The sequence below is a fragment of the Mobula birostris genome, chromosome 8, assembly GCF_030028105.1.
Source record: "Mobula birostris isolate sMobBir1 chromosome 8, sMobBir1.hap1, whole genome shotgun sequence".
Classification (NCBI taxonomy): Eukaryota; Metazoa; Chordata; class Chondrichthyes; order Myliobatiformes; family Myliobatidae; genus Mobula; species Mobula birostris.
Window position 1 is genome coordinate 79,308,878 of NC_092377.1, and position 24,776 is coordinate 79,333,653.

A 24,776-nucleotide genomic window follows, 5' to 3' on the forward strand; every position below is an offset into this window, starting at 1 on the left:
ATGCAATTCTGAAAAGTAAACACCACTAAACAAGAACAACTTGCTTATTAGATATAGCCATTCCAAACAGGCATAACATACAAAAATCAATAAATGAAAAACACCAGACTTATGCTGAATTAAAAGAGGAAGTGAAAGACTATGGAACATGAACAGGGAACACATTGTCCTAATAGTAATATGTACAGCTGGTATCATCCCAAAGTCACTACACAATGACATTAAATAATTAGACCACACAGCAATATTTATGTAAATCTCCAGAAAGCCACAATACTAACCATCACTAGAATAGTTCAAAAGTTCCTAGCAATTGAAAAATGAGTGCACTTGGCTATGACCAAACCTCACGTTTAAATACCTTGAGCTGAGAATAATAAAATACAGTAATAGCTTATTTATAGAGCACTTTTCATACAAATGTAGTTCAAAATGCTTTACAATGTGATAAAGTGCAAACATGAAAATAAAAGACAAAAAGATGTTAGTTAAAAGCACGGTTTTGAGCTGACATTTAATAGTGTCAACCGAGTCTGCATTCTTTATAGGTTTAGATATTGAGTTCCACATTTTAGGAGTATAGCTCAAAGAAGCTGATTTTCTGAGGGTGATTGCGGAAGACGACCTGAGAGCTCTACAGGATTATAAAATGAAAGTGATTCTGCGATGTACACCAGTCCCAGACCCCTGAGAGCTTTAAAAACAAGTGTAAAATCCATTTTAAAAGATACAGGAAGCTGATGCACAGTAGTTAGGACGAGAGTGGTATTCAAAGGTCTAGGTCACTATCTCACTATCTGTTACTGTTCTACAGATTTGTTAAGTGTGCCCGCAGAAAAGAATCTCAAGGTTGTACATTATGACATGTATATACTTTGATAATAAATTTTACTTTGAACTTAAGTAAATTTATTATCAAAGTACCTATACATCACCATATACAACCCTGAGATTCATTTGATTGCAGGCATACACAATAAATCCAATAACCATAATAAAGTCAATGAAAGTCTGCATCAACAGGCTGGACTTCCAGTCTACAAAGACAGCGAACTGTGCAGATCAAGGAAGAAAAAAGGAATAGTGATAATAATTGAATAAGCAATAAATATCACGAATATGTGATGAAGTGTGCTTGAAAGTCAGTCCGTTGATTTTGGGAGAGTTCAATGATGGGGCAAATGAATCCCTTCAGGTTCAAGAGCCTGATGGTTGAGGGGTAATTACTATTCCTGAACCTAGTGGTATGGGTCCTGATACTCCTTTACCTTCTTCCTGATGGCAGCAGCAAAGAGAGCATGACTTGGGTGGCGGGAGTTGCTTTCCTGTGTAGATGCACGCAATGGTAGGAGGGCTTTACCCATGATGGACTGGGCCGAATCCACCATTATTTGTGGGATTTTCCATTCAAAGGCATTGGTGTTTCTATCTCAGGCTGTAATGCAGTCAGTCTATATACTCTCCACCACACATCAATAGAAGTTTATCTGTCAAAGTTTTAGATGTCATGCCGGATCTTCGCAAAGTTCTAAGAAAGTAGAGGCACTGCTGTGCTTTCTTTGTAATTGCACTTAACATGAGCCCAGGACAAGTCACCTGAAATAACACCAAGGAACTTAAAGTTGCTGACCCTCTCCACCTCTGATCCCTCGATGACCTCATGGATCTCTGGTTTCTTCCTCCTGAAGTCTATAATCAGCTCCTTGGTCTTGCTGACATTGAATAAGAGGTTGTTGTTGTGGCACCACTCAGCCAGATTTTCAATCTCCCTCCTACATGGTGAATCATCACCACCTTCGATTCAGCCTATGACAGTGGTGTCATCAGCAAACTTCAGTATGGCATCGGAACTACGCTGAGCCACACAGTCATGAGCGTAAAGCGAGTAGAGCAGTGGGCTAAGCACACAGCTTTGTAGTACAGCTATGCTGAAGGAGAGTTGTGGAAGAGATGCTGTTGCCGATCTTAACAAACTCGAGTCTACAAATGAGGAAACCAATCCAAATCCACAGAGCTACTGAGCTCAAGGTCTTGAAGCTTATTGATTAGTTTTGAGGGGATGATGGTATTGAATATTAAGCTGTATTCAATAAAGAGCATTGTGTTGTTTGCATTGTTGCTGCCCAGACTTTTCAGGGTTGAGTGAAGAGCCAATGAAATGGTATTTGCAGCAGACCTGTTGTGCCAGTAGATAAATCGGAGTGGATCCAAGTTACTTAGAAACATAGAAAATAGGTGCAGGAGTAGGCCATTCGGCCCTTCGAGCCTGCACCGCCATTCAGTATGATCATGGCTGATCACCTAACTCAGAACCCTGTACCTGCCTTCTTTCCATACCCCCTGATTCCTTTAGCCACAAGGGCCATATCTAACTCCCTCTTAAATATAGCCAATGAACTGGCCTCAACTGTTTCCTGTGGCAGAGAATTCCACAGATTCACCACTCTCTACGATAAGAAGTTTTTCCTCATCTCGGTCCTAAAAGGATTCCCCTTTATCCTTAAACTGTGACCCCTCGTTCTGGACATCCCAACATTGGGAACAATCTTCCTGCAACTACCCAGTCCAATCCCTTTAGAATTTTATACGTTTCAATAAGATCCCCCCTCAATCTTCTAAATTCCAGAGAGTATAAGCCTAGTCGATCCAGTCTTTCATCATATGAAAGTCCTGCCATCCCAGGAATCAATCCGGTGAAACTTCTTTGTATTCCCTCTATGGCAAGGATGTCTTTCCTCAGATTAGGGGACCAAAACTGCACACAATACTCCAGGTGTGGTCTCACCAAGACGGTATACAACTGCAGTAGTACCTCCCTGCTTCTGTATTCAAATCCTCTTGCTATGAATGCCAGCATACCATTTGCCTTTTTCACCGCCTGCTGTACCTGCATGCCCACTTTCAATGACTGGTGTACAATGACACCCAGGTCTCGTTGCACCTCCCCTTTTCCTAATCGGCCACCATTCAGATAATAATTTGTTTTCCTGTTTTTGCCACCACAGTGGATAACCTCACATTTATCCACACTAAATTGCATCTGCCATGAATTTGCCCACTCACCTAACTTATCCAAGTCACCCTGCATCCTCTTAGCATCCTCCTCACGGCTAACACTGCCGCCCAGCTTCGTGTCATCCGCAAACTTGGAGATGCTGCATTTAATTCCTCGTCTAAGTCATTAATATATATTGTAAACAACTAGGGACTCAGCACTGAGCCTTGCGGTACCCCACTAGTCACTTCTCAGGCAGAAGTCGATATGTTTCATCACCAAACTCTCAAAACACTTCGTCACTGTGGATATAAATGCTACAGGATGATAGTCATTGAGGCAGGTTACCATATTCTTCTCAGGCACCGGCATAACTGAAACCTGCCTGAAGCATGTGGGTACCTCAGACTGCAGAAGTGAGAGGTTAATGACCTCAGTGAACACTCCAGCCAGTTGATCAGCACAGGTCTTTGGTACTGAGACAGGTAACCTGTCTGAGCCGAATGCTTTCGGTGAGTTCATTCTCTTGAAGGATGCTCTCACATTGGCCTCATAGACTGAAATCACAGGGTCATATGCTCCCTCCTCCTAGTTTTAGCTAAGAATCTAGCAGCAGAGCTCTGAATGATTTGAAGTTTGTCAATAGATTGTTTCAGAAGACCAGTAAGAAGTGCATTGCATTAATCTAATCTATTCGATATGAAGGTGTGATTTAGTTTTTGAGTACCATTACATGACAGAAACAGACAGAGAACATAGAAATTTACAGCATGTTACAGGCCCTTCAGCCCACAATGTTGTGCTGACCATGTAAACTACCCTAGAGACTGCCTAGAATTTCCCTAGCACATAACCCTTTATCTTTCTCAGCTCCATATACCTATCTAAGAGTCTCTTAAAAGATCCTATTATATCTACTTCCACCACCACCGCTGGCAGTCGATTCCATGCACCCACCACTCTATGTGAAAAACTCAGACATCCCTCAATTTCCATTTCCAAACACCTTAAAACTATGACCCTCATGGTAACCATTTCAGCCCTGAGAAAAAACCTCTGGCTATCCACATGATCAATGCCTCTCATCATCTTCACCTAACTAAATGCAGTATTTCTTAAGTGTAGGATATCACTGGCTAATTTCCTTCTGTAGGATCTAAAATTTAAATCTGAATCAAGGCTAACACCCAGGCTTGTTACTTTGATTTTATCCCAAGTTTATCAGGAGTTTTATCTCTTTTGGCTTTGAGACCAACTAAAAGTATTTTAGTTTTAGTTTGATTTAGTTTTGGAAATTCTTGCTTATCTATTTGTTTATTGCAGCTATACTAGAAGTCAGAAAAGATAAAGTGTTATCATCATCAGGCTCGATGGAGTGTACAGTATAACGTGTCATCCACATAACTGAAAATAAAGTTTATGCTCTCCAATGATGTCTCTTAAGAGAAGAACGAAAAAGGAGAAGAGTAGGGGACCAAGACAGCTTCTCTGAGCAACTGCAAAAGGTACATTTTACCTCTTACAAAATAGTCTTCAAAACAGATGTAAAATTTTCTCTCCAAGACATATGAACAAAATCAATTAAGGCAACTACCAGAAAGGCAATCCAGTTCTCAAGATGTCTTAGGAGAACATTGTGGGCAATTGTGACAAGGGCAGCACTTAGATCTAGGAGAACGGAGACCCTGTTGGCATCAATGCTGAGCCCAAGGTCGAGTTTTTTTTTAAAGTGCCGAAAACTATGGATGCATCTTCCCAAGATCACTGAGAACTTCGATCTCATCTTGAAATTGGAATCCTTTGTATCTATGCATCAGAGTTACATGTAGCACAACCCATGCAAAAAAATACACCTTCTTTCATTTACCTACTCCCCTTTGCATCTCCTCACCTGAAGCTATCCCCTCTCATTCCTCCGATCCTGCGTTAGATGACTTGTCAGTTCTTACCTCTTGAACTGGCTGTTCCTGTTCAGTCAAGATGTTCGTCCACAAGATGCTGCTTTCAGGTCTCCCGTGTTCAGTGGCTAATTAGGGAAGATGACAGCTGCTTGGTCATCATGAGAGGCTACTGCACAAACAGGAAAAAAATATGTTAGGATGAAGAAAAATAGTGGGACTCCGATGCAGGTTGGGGAAACAGGAAAGTTGATTGTTACTTTTGCATTCAATGCACAATAGCAAGGCTAAACATTATATCATTTTTTTTTTAAACTGCGATCTTCAAATCATGTTTCAGTTAGGTAAGTTTCCTAACAAAATGAACAGCATCAATATGTAACACACATCAAAGTTGCTGGTGAACGCAGCAGGCCAGGCAGCATCTGTAGAAAGAGGTGCAGTCAACGTTTCAGGCCGAGATCCTTCGTCAGGACTAATTGAAAGAAGAGTGAGTAAGGGATTTGAAAGTTGGAGGGGGAGGGGGAGATCCAAAATGATAGGAGAAGACAGGAGGGGGAGGGATGGAGCCAAGAGCTGGACAGGTGATTGGCAAAAGGAGATACGAGAGGATCATGGGACAGGTGGTCCGGGAAGAAAGACGGGGGGGGGGGGGTACCCAGAGGATGGGTAAGAGGTATATTCAGAGGGACAGAGGGAGAAAAAGGAGAGTGAGAGAAAGACTGTGTGCATAAAAATAAGTAACAGATGGGGTACGAGGGGGAGGTGGGGCCTAGCGGAAGTTAGAGAAGTCGATGCTCATGCCATCAGGTTGGAGGCTACCCAGACGGAATATAAGGTGTTGTTCCTCCAACCTGAGTGTGGCTTCATCTTTACAGTAGAGGAGGCCGTGGATAGACATGTCAGAATGGGAATGGGATGTGGAATTAAAATGTGTGGCCACTGGGAGATCCTGCTTTCTCTGGCGGACAGAGCGTAGATGTTCAGCAAAGCGGTCTCCCAGTCTGCGTCGGGTCTCGCCAATATATAAAACGCCACATCGGGAGCACCGGACGCAGTATATCACCCCAGCTGACTCACAGGTGAAGTGTCGTTACGTGCACGAGCAGTTCAACTCTGAGTGAAAATGCAGAAAGTTTGAAGTTAATAACTCATCTCCTTCTACCATAGGCCACAAACTTATCAATCACCCCTGCTGTGGACCACTTCTGGAGGTCCAAGACACTGACTTCTACAAAGAAGGGATCCGTATGCTCCACAACCACTGGACTAAGTGTGTAAATGTAGGAAAAATAAATGTGCTAGGTTTTCTAAAATTGACTCCTTCTACCTTAGGCCACAAACTCAATCACCCCTCATATAAGAAAGTTTGTGTAGTCCATCTTAAGCAAACCATCTTAGCTAAACTGATTACTACATGCAAGGGGAATTTGCTCTAAACAGTGCATCTCAGCCATGTACAGCTATTTAACCACGGCTCACCATGAAATGGGGATTTAGGGCTAGAGAGAAATGTCACACAAGAGGAATTGAAACCTTGAGCAAATTAATCATAATCATATTGAATGGCAGAAGCTGGAAGGGTTGGATGTCTTAACACATTTTCTTGTGTTCTTATGAAATTATAACATGATTCAAAATAGGGAGGAACACTGAATAGTTAATAGTGTAACAGTTACTTTAAAACAATTCAAAGCTTCTCAGAGACTAAGCACTGGAACTGTATGGCACACTATCCACAATAATGAATTTGTAAAATCAAAGAAGGTACGTTCAATCCTTTATTAAGAAACTTGCTAAACGAACATTCTTGAAACAATAAAACACCAAATGAGATTAAAACTTGCAATATTATGAGCTAAACAGTATTAGCATATTTAAATGTACTTAACCCAATTGTTCTTAAACATGTTTAAGAATACTTAAGCAGTCAACAAAAAAAAGTCATTCCCCCATTCCCTGGCTATGGCAAACTAAACTGAACTAAAGACAAAGCATGAATATACAACTAAACTCTTTGTTTCTCCCAGGCCCCAACCCAAGGGACAAACTACCCATAATAAGCACACAGCACAAAATACAATAGAGACAGACAGAAATAGATACATGCTTCCTACACATGGGAAAATATGACCCACAGCTCCATGGACCCAGGTTCAATCCTGACTCAGTTAATACACATTTCCCAAGTCAACCCACGTCTTCAATGCGCACCAATAACTCCACACATCCCAAAGAAATGTAAGTAGGTTGTAGATTGTTGTAGCTAAGTGGATAAAGAAAAAGTGTTGATGCACAAATGGGAGCAAATAAAATGGATGACACAGAAATGAGAGGATTGATGGGATTGCCCAGTGGATTGCCAGCAAGGACCTGATAGACCAAGTTGGCTTCCTCTGTGTGGTAATAAGTTTAAAACCGCAAATTCAGGGTGAGCTTATAGCAGGTTTGCCTTGACTTAGCCATCTGAGTGAGACTAGTCCAAAACTGGAAGGCAGAGAATGAAATTCCTCTGAAACCTGAAGTGTAATCAGTTTTATTGTTTGATGAAGACTTGAGATCACATTTACATCCACCTTTTCAAATAAATTACGCCTCTGAAATTACTCAGATGCCTCAGGTGAATGTATCCCAGAGTAGGTACTGAGCAGATTGTAGCAAAAGAAAAGGACTCAGTGAGGAGGATACCTTCAGCCCAATGTCTAACACTAAGTGAAGCGGACAGCACTAAGATATATTTTTTTTTGGCGTGTGCATGCCTGTTCGTCTGTGTGCGCGCGGCAGCATGTGCGTGCATGCATGTGCGATGTTTGCAGGACGATGTCTTTTTCACGCCTTTACAAGGCGCAGAGTGAAACAGAGAGAGACTGTGTGGCGCGCCACTCGTCACACAGACATTTTGCAGTATTTTTCCCTTTATTTTACGAGGTTGAGTTGAGATCTCGACACTCAACCCGGCACAGATGGAAAGCGTACTCGGGAGCGGCTCCGACTGGATTCAAACCCTGGAACCTTCATTCCAGAATCTGGCGCTGATGTCATTGCACCACTAGCCAGCCCAAGACAGCACTAAGATAACATATAAACGCTTTCCAAGTGAAAAGGAATGATAGTCAGAAAGTCAGTGACAGAAAAAAAAAACAAATATTGAATGAGAATCAAACAAAAAAAAACAAAGGGAAGGAGAAAAGACTACTGCCTGTTAAAGGACATTTTATTCATTTACAGGTACAGCATGGTAACAGGACCACATTGCCCACTCATGTGACCAATTAACCTACTAACCTGTGACTTTGGGAAATGTGAGGAAACGAGACCACCCATAGGAAACCCACACAGTCACAGGGAGAACGCACCAACTCCTTGCAGTCAGTGGTAGAATTGAACTGAAGTTGCTAACACTGTAATAGTGGTATGCTCCTGTACGCTCCCAATTATCATTGTTCCACAAATTCATTAACTCTTGCATTCCTCCATATTTTAGGCAGGCAGCAAAACCAAAGAAAATTTTTAGAGTTTTGTTGGAGAAGAATATCAGGATGTGACTGGACCAAGCCTGATGTTGCAAGATCTGAAATCGTTCCACTCCTGAAAGAAGTGATATTGCAAAGTGATAGCAAGTTTGCCAAAGTTACATCAAAAGAATACTTCCTCCTCTTCACAGAACAGTTCATCATAATGACATGAACCTTTGGCACTGACAAAAGAGCCAGAAGTCAATCTTATTCTAGGAAAAAAGGCAAATCCAGTACTGATTTCAGCAGCAGCAAACCCCAAATATCAAACAGCCAACCATGCTACTTTAGTGGATAGATAAGATACCGGATTTCCACGAACAGAAAATGCAGCATAATCCATCTAGCAAATGTGCATTTCTCTGATAAATGGGGAGAAAAGCAGAAAGAATCTAAATTAAGGCTTACAGAGCAAGAACAACCGATCATAGTGAACAGCTTGCGGAAAGGACAAAGCACGCTTAACGAAAAGAAGTGCCAGCCACTAAAAGCCAGAACTTATATAATGTCAAAGGAAATTTATGAAAAGAAACACATCCGCATCAGATCAAATGAGATTAAGATTCCTCAGTGAGAAACAAGAATGAATGGCAGGTGAAAACAAGCCTGTTCAGCCAACCACACCCAACACTTGGCTCGGAGCCCTCTGTTTTATTTGTCTAGACAGTTATTTAAATGCCGTCAGTGACTCTACTTCCATGACTGTCATGAGCAGTACATTTCAGGTACTCACTGTTCAGCCCTGGTGAAAGATTTCCTTCAGATGCCCTCTAGATCTTCTACTCTTTACCCTTAATCTGCTTCTTCAGCAGAATCTAATTTTTCCTAAAGCATGGTAATCAGAACTGGTGTTATCTGACCAATATTTTTATGAAGTTGAAGTATAAGCTCCCTGATTTTGTATTTACTGTTCCAACAAATGAAGGGCAATATCCCATTTGGCTTCTTATCTACCTGAACTGCTCCTTCAAGGGTCTTTAGATTTGTATACCATGACCCCTTCATTCCTCAATTCTCCCTAGGAGTTTACCTGCCAAGATGCAAGGCCTAGCTCCATTGGTATTTGGAAAATGCAATACCTTAGGCTTAAACTCCAACTCCATTTTTCAGGCTATTGCATAAATCATATTGATATCAACTGCAGCCTAAAACTATGGTCAAAATTTCCACCAATCTTCAGTCATCTGTGAGCTCACAGATCACATCTCCTACATCCACATCTGCATCATTCATGCCTATCACAAGTCCCAACATTAATCTCTGTGGAACAGCGTTAAACACAAAAATAGTCCTCTACCATCACTCTGTCTACTACCGCCAAGCTACTTTTGGATCCAATTTTCAAACTTGCCTGACATTCCGTGAGCCTTAACACTTTGGATCAGGGAGAGCAACAAAATATACAACAGAATTATCAGTGCAGGAAAAATTAATTTGCAGGGCACATTAGTATTCATAATTAACTTGTTATACTCTAAATACAACTAGTACCCTGCAAATCAATATTGGGATATATGGGGTTCCAGGGAGGGGTAGCACCTCCAATGAAGGGGCTTGCCGTGCCCAGTCTGGGCCAGATCACTCTCCTTCGGTCCACAAATGGGCACTCAGCCCTCACCTGTGGCTTCAAGTAGCTGTTTGCATGCAACAGCAGCCACAACCACTTCGGCAGGCGGGCTAAACGAGGCAAGGGTAACTGGCCACCTCATACCCTGGTGAGTTAGGAATATGCCTCTCCCAGCCTGTGAAGTCAGCTCCGGCAGACTGGGCAGATGAGATCTGCAGTGGGATCTAATGGCCAGGAAGGCGGTACTGCACGGCTCCATGGAGAGCAAAAGGCACGACAAGGCACAGTATAGGCCATGGTCATCCACTGACCCCAGTTTGTGATACTTGCTCATACCACTGGACTTAATCTCCTGAGGTCAAGACAGTGGGACTGCCCCAGTGCAATGGCTTTTCCAGTTTAAAAACTCTCGCACACAGTTTTCCTGTCATTGCTGGGCATTACGGACAACTCCCAACCAACCAACACAGCACTATAAATATCACAAAGTAAGGAATGAAATAGAAAGCATGATTAAGAACCAAAAATATCAAGAACTAAACAAAAGAAATATTTTGATAACAATTTGAAGAACAATGTCACATAAATACACAATTAAAATCAGACATTAAACAATTCCACAAATGTTAAGATTCTAAATTTAATGAATAAAACCAATAAATTTTGGCATCTGTACCAAATGGGTTTCTTTTGAAATATGCAATAATTCTGATAGAGAAATAAACAACTTTACCACAGAACCAAATATCATATCACCAAACAGACATAGCCCAGATAGCAACGCATTCCAGTGGAACGCCTGATGGACTTAACAGACGGCACCTGTTAAGAAGGCAGAAGGTACAAAGAAAAATACTACTTAAGCCTGATTGTTAAATTTGCAATTCCATTCAGATCAATAGAGTAAAACTCTGATAAGCCCTATCCGACTATTCATGATGGTTGGCATCAAGCTAACCAGGTGACATTTCCTGTGCTCCCTTCCAGCTCACTGGGGATTCAACTCCTCTCACTGTTTTCAAATTCACCAGGACCCCAGAAAATTTTATCAACATCTAAATCTAACTCGTCTGTGTACCTTCTAAAACAAATGAACTATAAGAGCATTAGGATTTTAATATTAACATCCCAAGGTACAGGAAATCTCACAGTCCAGCAGACAAGTCCCAAGTTGGTGAAGGGTTTCAACCCAGTACTTCCCCCTACCCCAATATCTGGCTTCACCTATCACCTTCTGACTTGTCCTCCTTCCTCTCCCACTGCTTTCTTATTCTGGCATTAACCCCCTTCTTTTCCAGATGAAGGGTATCGCCTGAAATTTTGACTGCTTATTCATTTCCATAGATGCTGCCTGGCCTGCTGTGTTCCTCCAGCATTTTGGGTGTACTGCTCAAGGATATGCTTAAATTAAACATTTTCTGGACAAAAATTACAGCACCTCCAGTGCCTCTAAAGAATATGTGGCCCAAGGCCACCGTAGGAGCCTTCAAAATAACACTGAGAAAAACTCAAGTCCTTTCTTAAGAAGCACCATAGAAACCCTGCTCATGTGGCAGACTGTACATACAAATTTACAAACTTTCCAGATTAGCAGTGTTAACCACTTTAGAAGCCACAAAACCATTCTGCAGCCAAGTCATTCATGATTCATTTCATAGAACAACTGACAGTTTAAGCAAATTCTAGTTACTTCATAGCAAAGGACTGCTCAATGCTCAGAAATCACAATGTCTGATACTGTGTACCGAGCATCATTCTTTTGACAAACAGCACGGAAACAGACAACTGGTTCTCAATGATTAAGTTTCTGGACTAGGAGCCAAAGGAATGAACCATTCAAACCCAAATCTGACAGCTGGGGAATTTAAATTAATTAAATATAAAGTTTTAAAAACACAAGTTAGTTTCAGTCATGAAACTAACGTCATTGACCATGAAACCTCTGGATGGCTTGCAAAAAATCTATTTTGTTCACTCATATTGTATTTCAGAGAACAAATCTGTTTCCATTACCTGATCTGTCTACATGTGACTCCATAGCACTTAATGTGATTGATCTTGACCACATCCTCTGCTCCGGGCAATGAGGAATCGAGGATATATGCCAGAGACAACCCTTAAGTATTTTATTGCACCTACTGTCCTGTCACCAAATGTTTGTTCCCTTGATGGAACTCACAGGAAGGCAAGCAGCTAGATGAATCATAAGCAAGCCAGATGTTGTAGGAAGCTATCACTCTGTGGTCTTTCAGAACCTTATCACCCACAAGAACTGAGTAGTATTGCCAATTTACTGCAAGGGCAAAGCAAAATTCTAAATCAATCTGAGTCTCATAGGTTAAAAGAGCAATTTCATTAATGACACAACAGGCACATAAGATCTTTTTTTTTCTAATCTTTTGTAGGTCTTTAGCTGCAATATCTCGATCTCACCAAGCAACATTGTGATCTAGATAAAAGTGGGACGAGGGAGAGAGAGAGAGAGGGAGAGAAGGATATGATACATCATAGTTTTATCATCAACTTTGTCAATATTCTTGCAAACAGTAATTCACAGAAAATACAGTTAATATGCTTGACATCAAATTACATGACATTTTTGTTCATTTAAACTCTATGCTTGAAAAATGATTAAATGAAACAGCATTTAATTCCAAGGGTACTCATTTTTAAATTTAACCCTTATTACTCTGAAACACCCATTTGTTTTAAGATTAATTAGATAGTATTAATCAGCAATTTGAAATTCAGATTTAATTTCTCAGTTGTAATGAAATTGGCTACAAAATATAGCAGACTCATTGGTATATCACAGATAAACATCTGATATTGTTTCAGATAAAGAACCAGAGTAATTAGGAAATAGAATATTTAATAGCGCCATTTGTGAAGCTGTGATTATAAAAATTTTACAACATAGATCATAGGGATCACAGCCATACAGCATAGAAACATGCCCGTTAGCCCATCAGATTCCTATCAGCTATCATACACTTATCCCAATTTAATCTCCCCACATTTCTAACAACTCCCTCCACCACACCCTGGATTTTAACACCCACCCACAGACCAGAAACAATTTACAGCGATTAATCAGCATACCATCCAACATGTGGGAAGGTGTGGGAAGAAACTGGAACGTCTGAAGGAAACACATGCAACCAGATGGAGAACATGGAATCTCCATGCAAACAGGATTTAATCTGTGTTGCCAGAGCAGAGCACCATACCACCCCAAATTCAAACTTCGAATTACAATGTGCAGTTCCACAATTTTAGGTAATCGATATTAAGACACTTCATCTTATGACTGCAACTGATCGTTCTGTATTAGCAACCACCTGTTTGATCTTTTGATACCTTATTCCTTCATTTCTAAGCCAGAGCTCCTCCCCCCCCCCCATGGTTCCTACATCTAAAAACCTACTTCTACTTTTACCCCATTTCTGATGGTCATTTACTGAAAACCATAATTCTTTTCTCTATCTGTTCAACCTGCAGAGTATTTACGAGTGTTTATCTCATATTTCCAGCAGCTGCAACATTTTTTCCCCTTAATCATTTTATCTGTCATTTCATAACCAGCAAATGATTCAAGTAACATAAATTACTTCATTATTTTGTTATTACTACATCCTTACAGTATTTTCTTTCATTGAAAGTCACCATAAAAATTGGCCTTTCTTGATTTGCCACTTAACCTTATACTTAATTCCTGTTTGTTGTCCCAGAGGCCCTTTCATTTAAGAGTACTGGCTCGAAACATTTGACTTTTTATTCCTCTCGGACCTACTGAGTTCCTTCAGCATTGTGTGTGTTACACACTACTCATCTTGCTCCTGGCAAAATCAAGAGATGCAGAACAATGGAATTCCTTTTAGTCTATTATCACACTGTGTCCCTCCTGGCAATGTACACATATGCATCCACACTGTCACCTTACCCACAATGAAATACTTCTGCAGCCAAATTATCTTCCTCTCATGGGCTTCACTGGACTGGAGTTCCCAAAGAAAGAAAAACCAACACACACACACACACACACACACACACACACACACACGAGTACAGACTGCCTAACGACTAATTCAAAGGATTCCTTCAGCATCCCACCACCAAGCGTCCACCCAAATTTACTTGCCTTTCATGAACCAAGTTTACACCCAAGATTTTGCAGTAGCCTAGGGCCAGCAAATACTTATTTATCAACAATAATATATGATGTGATTCAAATAATATTTCCATTTTGTCTCTTACCAATCCAAAACACAGACAACAGAACCTCACTGGAACAAGCTACAAAAAAAATTGAACAGTCCACAATGAGATCTTTTGAGCCTCCCTGGTAAGAACAAGTCTGGCTTGGTACCGTGACCTTTTGCCACTTGCAGCAAACCAGTCAACTGGATTGAGGTCATAATACTCAGGACAATTGCTCTTCAATCCTGCATTTCATGGTTTCTTTCATCATTTTAGCACACATGATTAAGGAAAAATTCTAACCTCCACCCACCCACACCCACAAAACATTTGGAGAAAAGAAACTGTCTTTCACCATGCATTGTTGTTACAAACATGTTCTTCAGTTAGGCAAAGAGGTTAGAGGCTTTTTTCTGTTCGCCATATAATCAAAAAAAAAATCGATCAAAAGCAACACAAAAACATAATGTGGAGGGTGATAAGACAAAAGGTGGGGAACAAGAAAAGTCACAGTTCAGGAAGGAAGACAGACATGCCAAAGGCACCTCTGTGAAAAGTACCATCACTAGAAAAGATGAAGACAGATGAACTATGAAAAATGAATGCAATACATAGTGGCAGCAAGGTGGGAAGAACTAAAGATGAGATAGCAATGGGGGTCTGTCAGTTTCCCATTTTTATTCTCTTTTATCATAGTCGAAAGAGCCGTATATTAGATCTTATCCACTTCCTACATCACTGCTCTCATCCGAACCCTCCAGGGAAAGGATAGGCTTTCCTTGGTCTGAATGTCCCAATCCACCACAATTTTCACCAACTTTGACAAGGTTCCAACAACAAACATCACCTCTTCTCCTTTCGGCATTTCACAAAAACTATTTAATTTGTGGCTCCCTGGTATACTTTTCAACCCCATCTTTCTGCACTCTCTTGAAGAACTGCAGATGAAGGCACACCCATCCATTCATCTGATGCTTCTCCACCAGAGACCCAGAGCTCTACAAAGTGGCTCCCACCTGAACTTATTACAAGCTAGTGTGCTGCATTTGGTGTTCATAATTGCACAAACCAAATGCTGAGCAGTGACTGCTTTCCAGAGCCACCTGCATTCAGCCTGCAGAAACAGTTCAGAGCTCCATCTTGTTTGCCATTTTAGCTCTTCATCCATCTCCCACTGTGACCCCTCTGTCTGTGGCCTCCTGCACTGGGACAACATGAGTTTGAGGAACAGCACCTCACCCACCGCCCCCATCTGGACACACAGTAATCTTGCAGGTGATCAAATCCCACAACTTCAGGTACCTTGCTTTCTCTGTCTGCGTCAGAATGGGGCATTTCTGCTGTGTGCTATCCCTCTGTGATAATGGCTCAGTCTTTCTCCATTAACACAGCCTCTCTTCTAAATTGTATCCTACACACTATGTTTTATACCTTCTCACATTCCTCCATTTTCTATTTTCATTCTCTAACTGCCTTCACCTCAAAGCATCAGGTCTACTTTTCCCTTTTCCTTAAATGGCCCCAACAGCTCATCAACTGGATGACCCCTGACAAATCTAGCTTCGCCACAGGGGCTTCACGACCCTTTGTCCAAATCATCCCCTCCAAACCTTCTCTACAACTTGAAACTGGCATTTGTTCCTCTGACCTGCTCTGATTTTCCACTATTTTGCTTTCCATAGATGCTGTTTGACCTGCTCTGTGTGTCTCCAACAATCTGTTTATATTCCAGATTTTCAGCATCTGCTGTTCATTGACTTTGAAAAACATGACATTTTGCAGTCAGGAGCTCTCTGAAAGGAAGTGACAGTCACATTGCTTCAAAGGATCAAATTAAATAAAACTAAAAATAAAGCAAAGAATCAAGTCCAGTTCTCTCCATCCCACCTCCTCTCCCCACCCCCAATAAGGTCTTTATACTGTGTATTGCTAGTCTCTTTACTTTGGCAATTCCTGTAACCACAGAAATCCAGAATTTTCTATGGTATATGCAGCTTCACAGCTTCCAAATCCTCCTTTCCTAAACTCAAATACAAGGAAATACTTAAAACTGTGATAACTCATTAGATCAGCAGTCCCCAACCACTGGGCCGCAAAGCATGTGCTACCGGGCCGCGAGGAAACAATATGAGAGTCAGCTGCACCTTTCCTCATTCCCTGTCACGCCCTCTGTTGAGATTGAACGCACGCGAGGTCATTACCCACGCATCATCCATGTCAGTGCGGGAAGGAGATCAACTCCTGGAGCTTGCAATGACAGCGGGCTGAAAAGTATGTTTGACATAACATCTCTGCCAGCATCCTGGATCAAAGTCAAGGCTAAATATCCTGAGACAGCCACGAAAGCACTGAAAAAGTTGCTTCCATTTCCAACATATCTCTGCAATGAATGCAACGAAAACTAAATTGCGGAATAGACTGGACATAAAGAACCCCCTTCGAGTATCGCTGTCTCCCATCACCCCTCGATAGGACCGTCTCGCTGCAGGAAAACAAGCCCAGGGCTCCCACTGATTCAGCGATATTGGTGTGTTGCAATGATTTTATATGTTCATACAGGGAAAATATGTGCTGTGTGTTTAATATCCAAATGTTACTTAAAATGTTATGCTGCTATTGACTTACTTATATAACCGTATAACAATTACAGCACGGAAACAAGCCATCTCTGCCCTTCTAGTCCGTGCCGAACACTACTCTCACCTAGTCCCACCGACCTGCGCTCAGCCCATAACCCTGCATTCCTTTCCTGTTCATATACCTATCCAATTTTTCTTTAAATGATAATATCGAACCTGTCTGTACCACTTCTACTGGAAGTTCGTTCAACACTTACTTCAAGCTCCCCTGATAATTGACTTATCACTATATTCATGCGAGGAAAATACGTGCTGTGTGTTTAATATTAAATTCGTTAGATAAACCCTTTTAGAAATGAAATTGAGTGTATTAGCTAATTATCACCTATATTCCAGTCGCGATTAACACCCCCCCCTCCCGGAACAGAATCGCCAAAAACGATTTGTAGAAAGAAATACCGGCACGTACACGCATGCGCACTGGTGCCCGCGCAAGGCTTCTTGGTCACTGTAGTCTTTCTGGGGTAAACACAACGTATTTGACTGCTACTCCTGTCCGTTGGCATCCCTACCATCGCCCCCCCCAGCCGGGCCGTCCAGTCCGCAAGAATATTGTCAATATTAAACCGGTCCGCAGTGCAAAAAAGGTTGGGACCCCTGCATTAGGTAATCCACATTTCTGGTTACAGTACCAGTCAAGTAATAAATTCTGATAAGACTAAGCAGATACACTCCCACATGGGATACAACGTGCAGGCTACCTACATCCTTCCTTAAGGGATCACCACACTGCTACTGGACTTCATGCCAAGTCCAGCAATAAAATGGGCTGTCTGATGAACGAGCACATGACCTTCTCTGGTTGAATGCACATGTGCACAAGTGAACCAGCAGCTCCCTTCAGTGTTACTGAGCATCAGCCGGTAGGACCTGGCCAATGCCTCACTGAAAAGGCAAAGCATTTGACAGTGCAGCACTGGCCCAGTGCACCAAATATGAAAGATCAACATTCAGTCTCTTGGACGAAACACAAAACAATGTGACTGAATGTTCTTTTTTTTTAATTTAAGTATTCTTCTATCAACCTATTCACTCCTTCTACCTTTCTTTCAATTCTCCTCTTGACTGTCTTGGAAAAGTATTTGCAGAAGCAAGCAAAGCAGTTCCTGCAACAGTAGCATTGGGAAGAATGAGGCTAGTTCATCAAACAAGAGAAGGCAATGAGAGGGAAGACACTATTCTCAAAGGGAGAGTCGTCATTTTCAATTTTGTGGTCAAGTAGCTGAGAAACAAAAACATGTACTATTATCCTTGTGTTTTTTGAACCGGTGGAAGCAAAAATAAATAACTGCAGTGTCTTGAAAGCAGGCAAATCACAAAATATTTAATTTGAACTTCTGGTAAACAGCAAGGAAGATGTAAATTGCTTGTTCGATCATTAATTAGGACACTGACAAAGGAAAATTCTACGTTCATATCATGGTGTTCTAAGTGGAATATGTGGATTATTCTGCACTGGTGAAACCTAGCGCACAGACTAGATGACCAGTTTGCAAATCACATACATCATGTGCACAATGACTGAGTTGAATGTTACTTACCCATATCTGTCTGTCCACAAGCAAACTGGAACAACTCTTATTCCAGTGCAATTTAAATTGGATTAATATTCTAGAGTTTGCTTTAAAAAATAGTAATCACATGCAGAAACCACTGGTTTGTTGCAAAAATGCCTCTGGTTCTCTTGTGCTTCATGGAGAAAATTTGTCATCCTTTAAAATCAACCTACATACAACCTGGACCAACCATTGTTACTGAATCTTCAGTGCCTTCTCAAAGAGTTCTAAAATGACCTTGAAAGCCACAGTTTGAGGTTAATTAGGGTTAGGAAGTAAATGCCAGCTTGTTAAATAAATAAAAAGCAACTAATTTAATTACAGAAGTATATTATGCAGAAAAACAGAAGGGACCTTGAGAAAACATTAGGTGTGTTAATCTTCAAAAAATATGCACAGCATCTGCAGAAATCACAGAGCACGTTCACTAAACTGAAAATAGCAATAAGATTATGTACACAAACTACAGCACAACTATAAATGCAAAAAATTTTGCAGCATTTTAAGTTCCCAACACACGTTACATAAAATGTGTAAATATTTTATTACTACTTCATTTTTTTGCAATCAAATGTTAATATCACTGCTAAAGAGTTCAACTGGCAATGAACAATTTTCATTGGCATGACTCTCAGCAGATCACACAAATAAAAGATGGCATGTTCTTAAATGAGAAAATTAGAGCATGCCATATTTAATATCCATTCTTCATTTAATTGTCATACAAGATGAGGGAAATCAATATCAACACAATATCATTGTAAATAGACTGCTTACCATTATTAAAATGAAAGCAAAGGAGCTATGCATCTGTAAATAGAACATTGTCTAATCCCTTTTTTTTAAATAATAGAAACAATCTAATAGCAGCTCTTACTTGGAAACATCAGAAATATTTCACAATTAACTGCAGTCAATATACAGTATAAAAACCACATTCAATAATCTCAGCAACAAACCTGACCACAAATGACTGTGATGCACTAGCATATCTGCTGGCAAGCTGACAATGTCATACAAAACCAAAGGGAGAAGGAAATTATTCACAATTTGCCTTTCTTTTATCATAATTTTAAACTTCGCTAACTGATGCTGCCTCTGTATTTTTTTTAAAATGGCAATTCCTGATCAAAATACAGCTAGTTTTAGATTTCTAAGGCACACATAGTTTCCTTAAAAAACCGTTTTGCCCCAAGTATCTGTGGAGGTCAAGTCATTGGGTATATTAGTGGAGGTTGACAGGTTCTTGATTAGTAAGGATGTCAAATGTTACGGGAGAAGGAAGGAGAATGGGGTTGAGAGAGATAATAAGTCAACCATGACAGCATGACAGATGGATCAAATGGCCTAATTCTGCTCCTATGTCTTGTGGTCATATGGCCAAAAACTGCAGATGCTAGAAATCTGAAATAAAAATAGAAAATAATGGAAACACTTAGCAACTCAAGCAGCATGTGTGGATGAAAAGTAGAGTCGCATTTTCTGATATTATTACCTTCCTTACTTTACCAACTATTGAGTACTCCAGGAAAAGACCTCCGAAAAAAAGATTTTCTCTCATTTTTATTTCTGCCTTCTGTGTGTTCCTCAAAGTACATTCAAATGAACCAAGATACCACACAGGAAACAGTTTAATTACAACGACAGAAGACATTTTTTTAGGAATGGCTTGCATATTACAAAAAAAAAAGGAGAATCAGTAAATAATATTTTATTTCCCCAACGGTATTCAAAACTTCTGAAGAATTTTTCCATTAAATCAACTTGCAGTGCCAGCTTGTCTTTTTGCCAGCCCTGGAACTGAAGATATCAACACTGAACAGGCAGCTCAAGCTTGTAGCCCTTCAGATTTTAAAAACATATGCCAATTTATTGATCTCATTTATACTTACGATATTGCTGTAAGCTTGACAGATGCAAATTAGCGATGTTTTGCTTATTCTGTTACATAAGCCAGTTCATCTTCTTTCCAGTGAGATACATTACCTCCGTGAGCCTAACTGCAGCTGCAGAGCTGACCACTTGTTATTAGAGTGGAGCAGTTTCAGGATCTACACAAAATATATTGATGTTGGGAAGAAAATGCAAGTATATTAGGCTGGTGCAGTTATTAAATGGAAATATTGATTTGGATCCAACTAAATAGCAATGGATTTATTCTTCCATTAAAGGAAAATATAACAATGAGGAACTTTGTTTTTTTTAATATAGAGCCTCAGAATGTATTTCTTTCCATATCCATCTGAGATGGAACACATTTCACCAGTACTGCATTAGAAGATCAACTTGGACAAAGTGCTCCAAAATCTGGAGTGACACCTGAAGTCACAAACTCCTGACTTAAGAAACAAGAATGCTACCAACTGAACCACAGTTAATATATGAGACTCTTGCCCTTGTAGATAGATCCTCCAAGCCTTAGGATACCTGACACCACTGTTTATGTGCTGTACGGGAGAAAACTAAAACGCTAGATCTGAATTGACATCAGTAGCTCATAGGTTGATTTTTCACGCTCATTTAAAATTGTTATAAGAAATTGAAAGCTCGAGTGACAAAAAACTGCCTCTACTTTAAATACTAAGATATTGAAGTGGTAAAGCATTGTTTTTGATAAAAGTACCATTGCAGCCATTGTCAATAAAACTAACTGCTGCACCTTGATGGTCGTGATCGTTCCAATTTAGCTGCAGTCCACTCTAAAAACACAGTAATGCTTAACACGGTGTGCCGTGTTTGTTCTTTGTGTGCCATTTCATATGACGTGGGCGATCATGGCCTTTCTATGACTGCGATTGTTCTTGGCAAATTTTTCTGCAAAAGTAGTTTGCATTTGCCTTCTTCTGGGCAGTGTCTTTACAAGATGGGTGATCCCAGCCATTATCAGCACTCCTCAGAGATTATCTGCCTGGCGTCAGTGGACACATAACCAGGACTTGTGATATGCACCAGCTGCTCATTGGACCATCCACCACCAGCTCCCATGGCTTCATGTGACTCTGATTTTGTGTGTGTGGGGGGGGGGGGGGGGGGAGACTAAGCAGGTGCTACACCTTGCCCAAGGGTGACCCGCAGGCGAGCAGGGGAAAGAAGCGCCTTACTCTTCCTTTGTATTTCCAAACAGTGTCATGTTTGACTAGCTCAACTAAGTTGAGGAGAACAACCCTTCAAGCATTAGTACATATTGTCTACAGAACTGATGATCAATACCTCTCATATCTTCAGGCTATTTCCCCAGAAGCAGATTGCCAACTAGTTTGTTTATTTGAGGGTCTCTGTTCATGTCCTGCATGTTGAAAAATATATTAAGGGCTTTATGACTCCATTACAGTTGGCTGCACTGGCATGTCTGGATTTTTTTTATTATTTAATTGAACTTGTTCTTTATGGCTTCAGCTTTCAATTTCTTGTAATAATTTTAAATCACAAATCAATTTGCGAGTTTGCTGTTGTCAGTTGTCACTAACGCCAATAATCACAATGCTGCTACTACCGTCTCCTTGACTAGTAAGTAGTGGATATTGTAGTGCTGCTGTGATGAAACTGCTTGCACAAATTGCTAACATTTTCCACTTTGCCCAATAAATTGAGGTCAAATTTCTGTTAAGTAGAACCAAAAGTTGCTTTAAACTAAAACATATGAAACAAACAGATGATTGTTTTAAAATTATTTGGCTTTTCTTTTTAAAGTGAACCTACTGGCCATTATTCAAAGACCTAAGTATACAGTACTGTAGGAAGAAAAACAGAATTAGATTTTACCAAGTAGTATGAAAGGACACTGGGCAGAGGGTAATGTGGAGAATGACAGTTTACTTTTTAATTATTTATTTAGAGAGTCAGCACAAAGCAGGCCCTTCTAACCCAATGAGTCACACCACCCAGCAAACCTACTATTTAACACTAGCCTAATCACAGGTCAATTTATAATGCCCAATTAATCTGCTAACCAGTACATTCTGGGACTGTGGGAGAAAACCAGAGCACCCGGAGGAAATCCACACACTCACAGGGAGAACATTTAAATTACTTACAGATGCCACAAGAATAGAGGTCCGAACGCCAGAACACCCTGAACTGACGCCCTTACACTGTGGCATCACGAACTGACAATGGGCCCAGAATGGCAAACGTGTTACGAGGCCCAAACCATTTTTAACGGCTGAGCCTAGATGTCACAAAACTGGACAGCTCACAGTTGACTGACCACACTAGGGACAAGCCAACTGCAAATTCACATTGAGTGTAACTCTGAACAGACTGCATGCATCAGCCTTAAACACTGACATCTGTTGAATTCTTGCTCCACTCCCAGTGCTCTGTCGGACTGGTTGTGGTCGGAGCTTTGGAGCTCATTGCTGGTGCCGCCTGGAGAGTCTGGATGTCCTCCCCGTGGAATGCATGAGCGTTCCTTGAGTGCTCCGGACTCCTCCCACAGATAAAGACATACTGGGTGGGTTAACTGGTCATTGTAAATTGCAGTAGGTAGCCGTCGATCCCAGGGGGTCATGGGTTTGCGCCTCTGGTGGACTGTGTCCTCTCCAGGGCGCAGGCTTGGGCAGGAAGATTTGAAGAACTGGTTGTTGCCCATGCAGCAGGTTCCCCCTCTCCACATCACTGCCGTGGTCCAAGGGAAGGTCAAGCACCAGTGTCGTCGCAGTGGTTGCCAGAGTGAAGATGTAAACAACATCAAACTGCCTGAGGGGCCCCAGCTCCGGATTTCTCCTTCGGGGTTTACTCCCGAAGCCTTTCCCATGGGTGGGTATGGCCGCAAGGCATCAAAGGCTTAAAATCAGAGTTTTCCTTCTCCTAGGCGGACTGCTGTCTAAGGCTGGCGAGCCCCACTTGCCCAAAGCAACTGGTTTTGAAGTACCAGTGGTCCGCCTTTGCCTCTTGTCAGCAGAAACAGTTTTACTGGGCCTATTACCCAAGCCACATGTGAAAGCCAAGAGTTGGACTTGGTTGTCAGAGGCTGTTAGAGACGCACGCCATTTGGAGCACTTCATAGGTAGTGGGAGCTTACCACCCCCAGCTATGACAACCTTAGGAACTCCCCGAACTCCCCGTGATTAGATTAGGGTTAATCAGTTGGGGCGGCATGGCTCAAAGGGCCAACTCTAGCTGCATCACTAAATAAATAAATATAAGGAACATGTTTTTCCAATAATGTGAGACAATGGTGCCCCATGGGTAACCCATTTGAGTGTTTCATCAGGCCAGCAATAGAAACATCATGTCTGAGAGGGGTCACATATCTCTTTTCTTCTCTCGATGCAACCACAATACAGTGAGATGCAGGACAGATGCAACAGAACTGAGCATAGATTAAATCGATCACAATCTGGACACAAACATCATAATATATTATTGGGGAAAAAACTTTAATTTCCTTTCTTACTTTCACCAATGTCTTCCCCACTCTCTTACTTCCTTTCCTGCTCATCTTCAGCTAGTCATCTTTTGCTTTAATTGTTGTCTCTTCCTTAATTTTTTTGCCATTTAATAGAGGAAGATGTGTCACCTTTACTTCCTTTCGGAAATAAATTACCATAAGTTCTAGCCTGATTTTAAAAATACATTTTGGACATTAATTCCACCGATTTCTTTTTTCCAGTTAATACACAGAAATCAAAAAAAGATGGTAATGAAAAATTTCATGATTAATTTACTGCTTTTTTAAAATGCTTACACATCCTTATCTTTTTGAGAAATTCAAGGACTCAGATTTGGCAAAATGTCATCAGCAGCAGTCCAGGCATTTTACAGAAAAGATACAAGTCCAGTGTTGCAAAGTTGCTATTAATCAAAGCAAGAACCATTTGTCTGTACAACCGTATGGTTTGCAGCTCTGTAGACCTCAGTACTGAAGTGGTTGGACTACAAGAGCTTAAAGCAACTAGTCATGAAAGAGCAACAAATGCTGGAGGAACCAATATCAAATGACATCAATGGAGGAAATGGACAGTAAACATTTTAGGTCCAGACCCTTCATCTGCAGTCTCATGACTCTCCTGTAGTCACTAAAGAACTGAGTTTAGTCAAGTGGTTAAAATGGACAAGAGCAGTAGCATTCTTAGTAACTAGATCTTTGCCAGGAGTACAACAGACTGGTAAATACCAGACATTCCACCCTGCAACAACTCATTTCAGGAGGTAGCACCATCAATTTGCGGGAGACTCCCGGGAGAAGTGGGATATCTGCAATAGAGTAGCTCCTTAGCAGCTGGGCAGCTAGTTTAAATAACGTTAGCTATACTAATGAATGAATGACACCTGCTAAACTCACCTCAACATGTCATTTACAGTCTTAACCCACCATGGGCAATAGAAAAGTCACTGTTGCAAACAGTGCAGTGAGCAACACTGTCATTATTTTTGACCCTATTAGGCAGGGGTACACTTTAGT

General features: G+C 41.0%; 1 protein-coding gene across 11 annotated transcripts in view; it reads right to left on the minus strand.

Annotated features, from left to right (window-relative positions):
* Positions 1–24,776, minus strand: part of plcb4a (phospholipase C, beta 4a) — a 568,665-nt gene that overhangs the window by 490,219 nt on the left and 53,670 nt on the right. For 7 of the 11 annotated variants that reach the window (XM_072265516.1, XM_072265515.1, XM_072265510.1 and 4 more), the window contains exon 3: positions 4,945–5,065. The exons of 1 other annotated variant lie outside the window; for it this stretch is intronic. The gene's annotated coding sequence lies outside the window, so the exon portion shown is untranslated. Of the gene's footprint in view, positions 1–4,944; positions 5,066–20,262; positions 20,422–24,776 lie in introns of all 11 variants that reach the window. 3 more of the 11 variants (XM_072265513.1, XM_072265517.1, XM_072265512.1) reach the window with 2 other exon arrangements.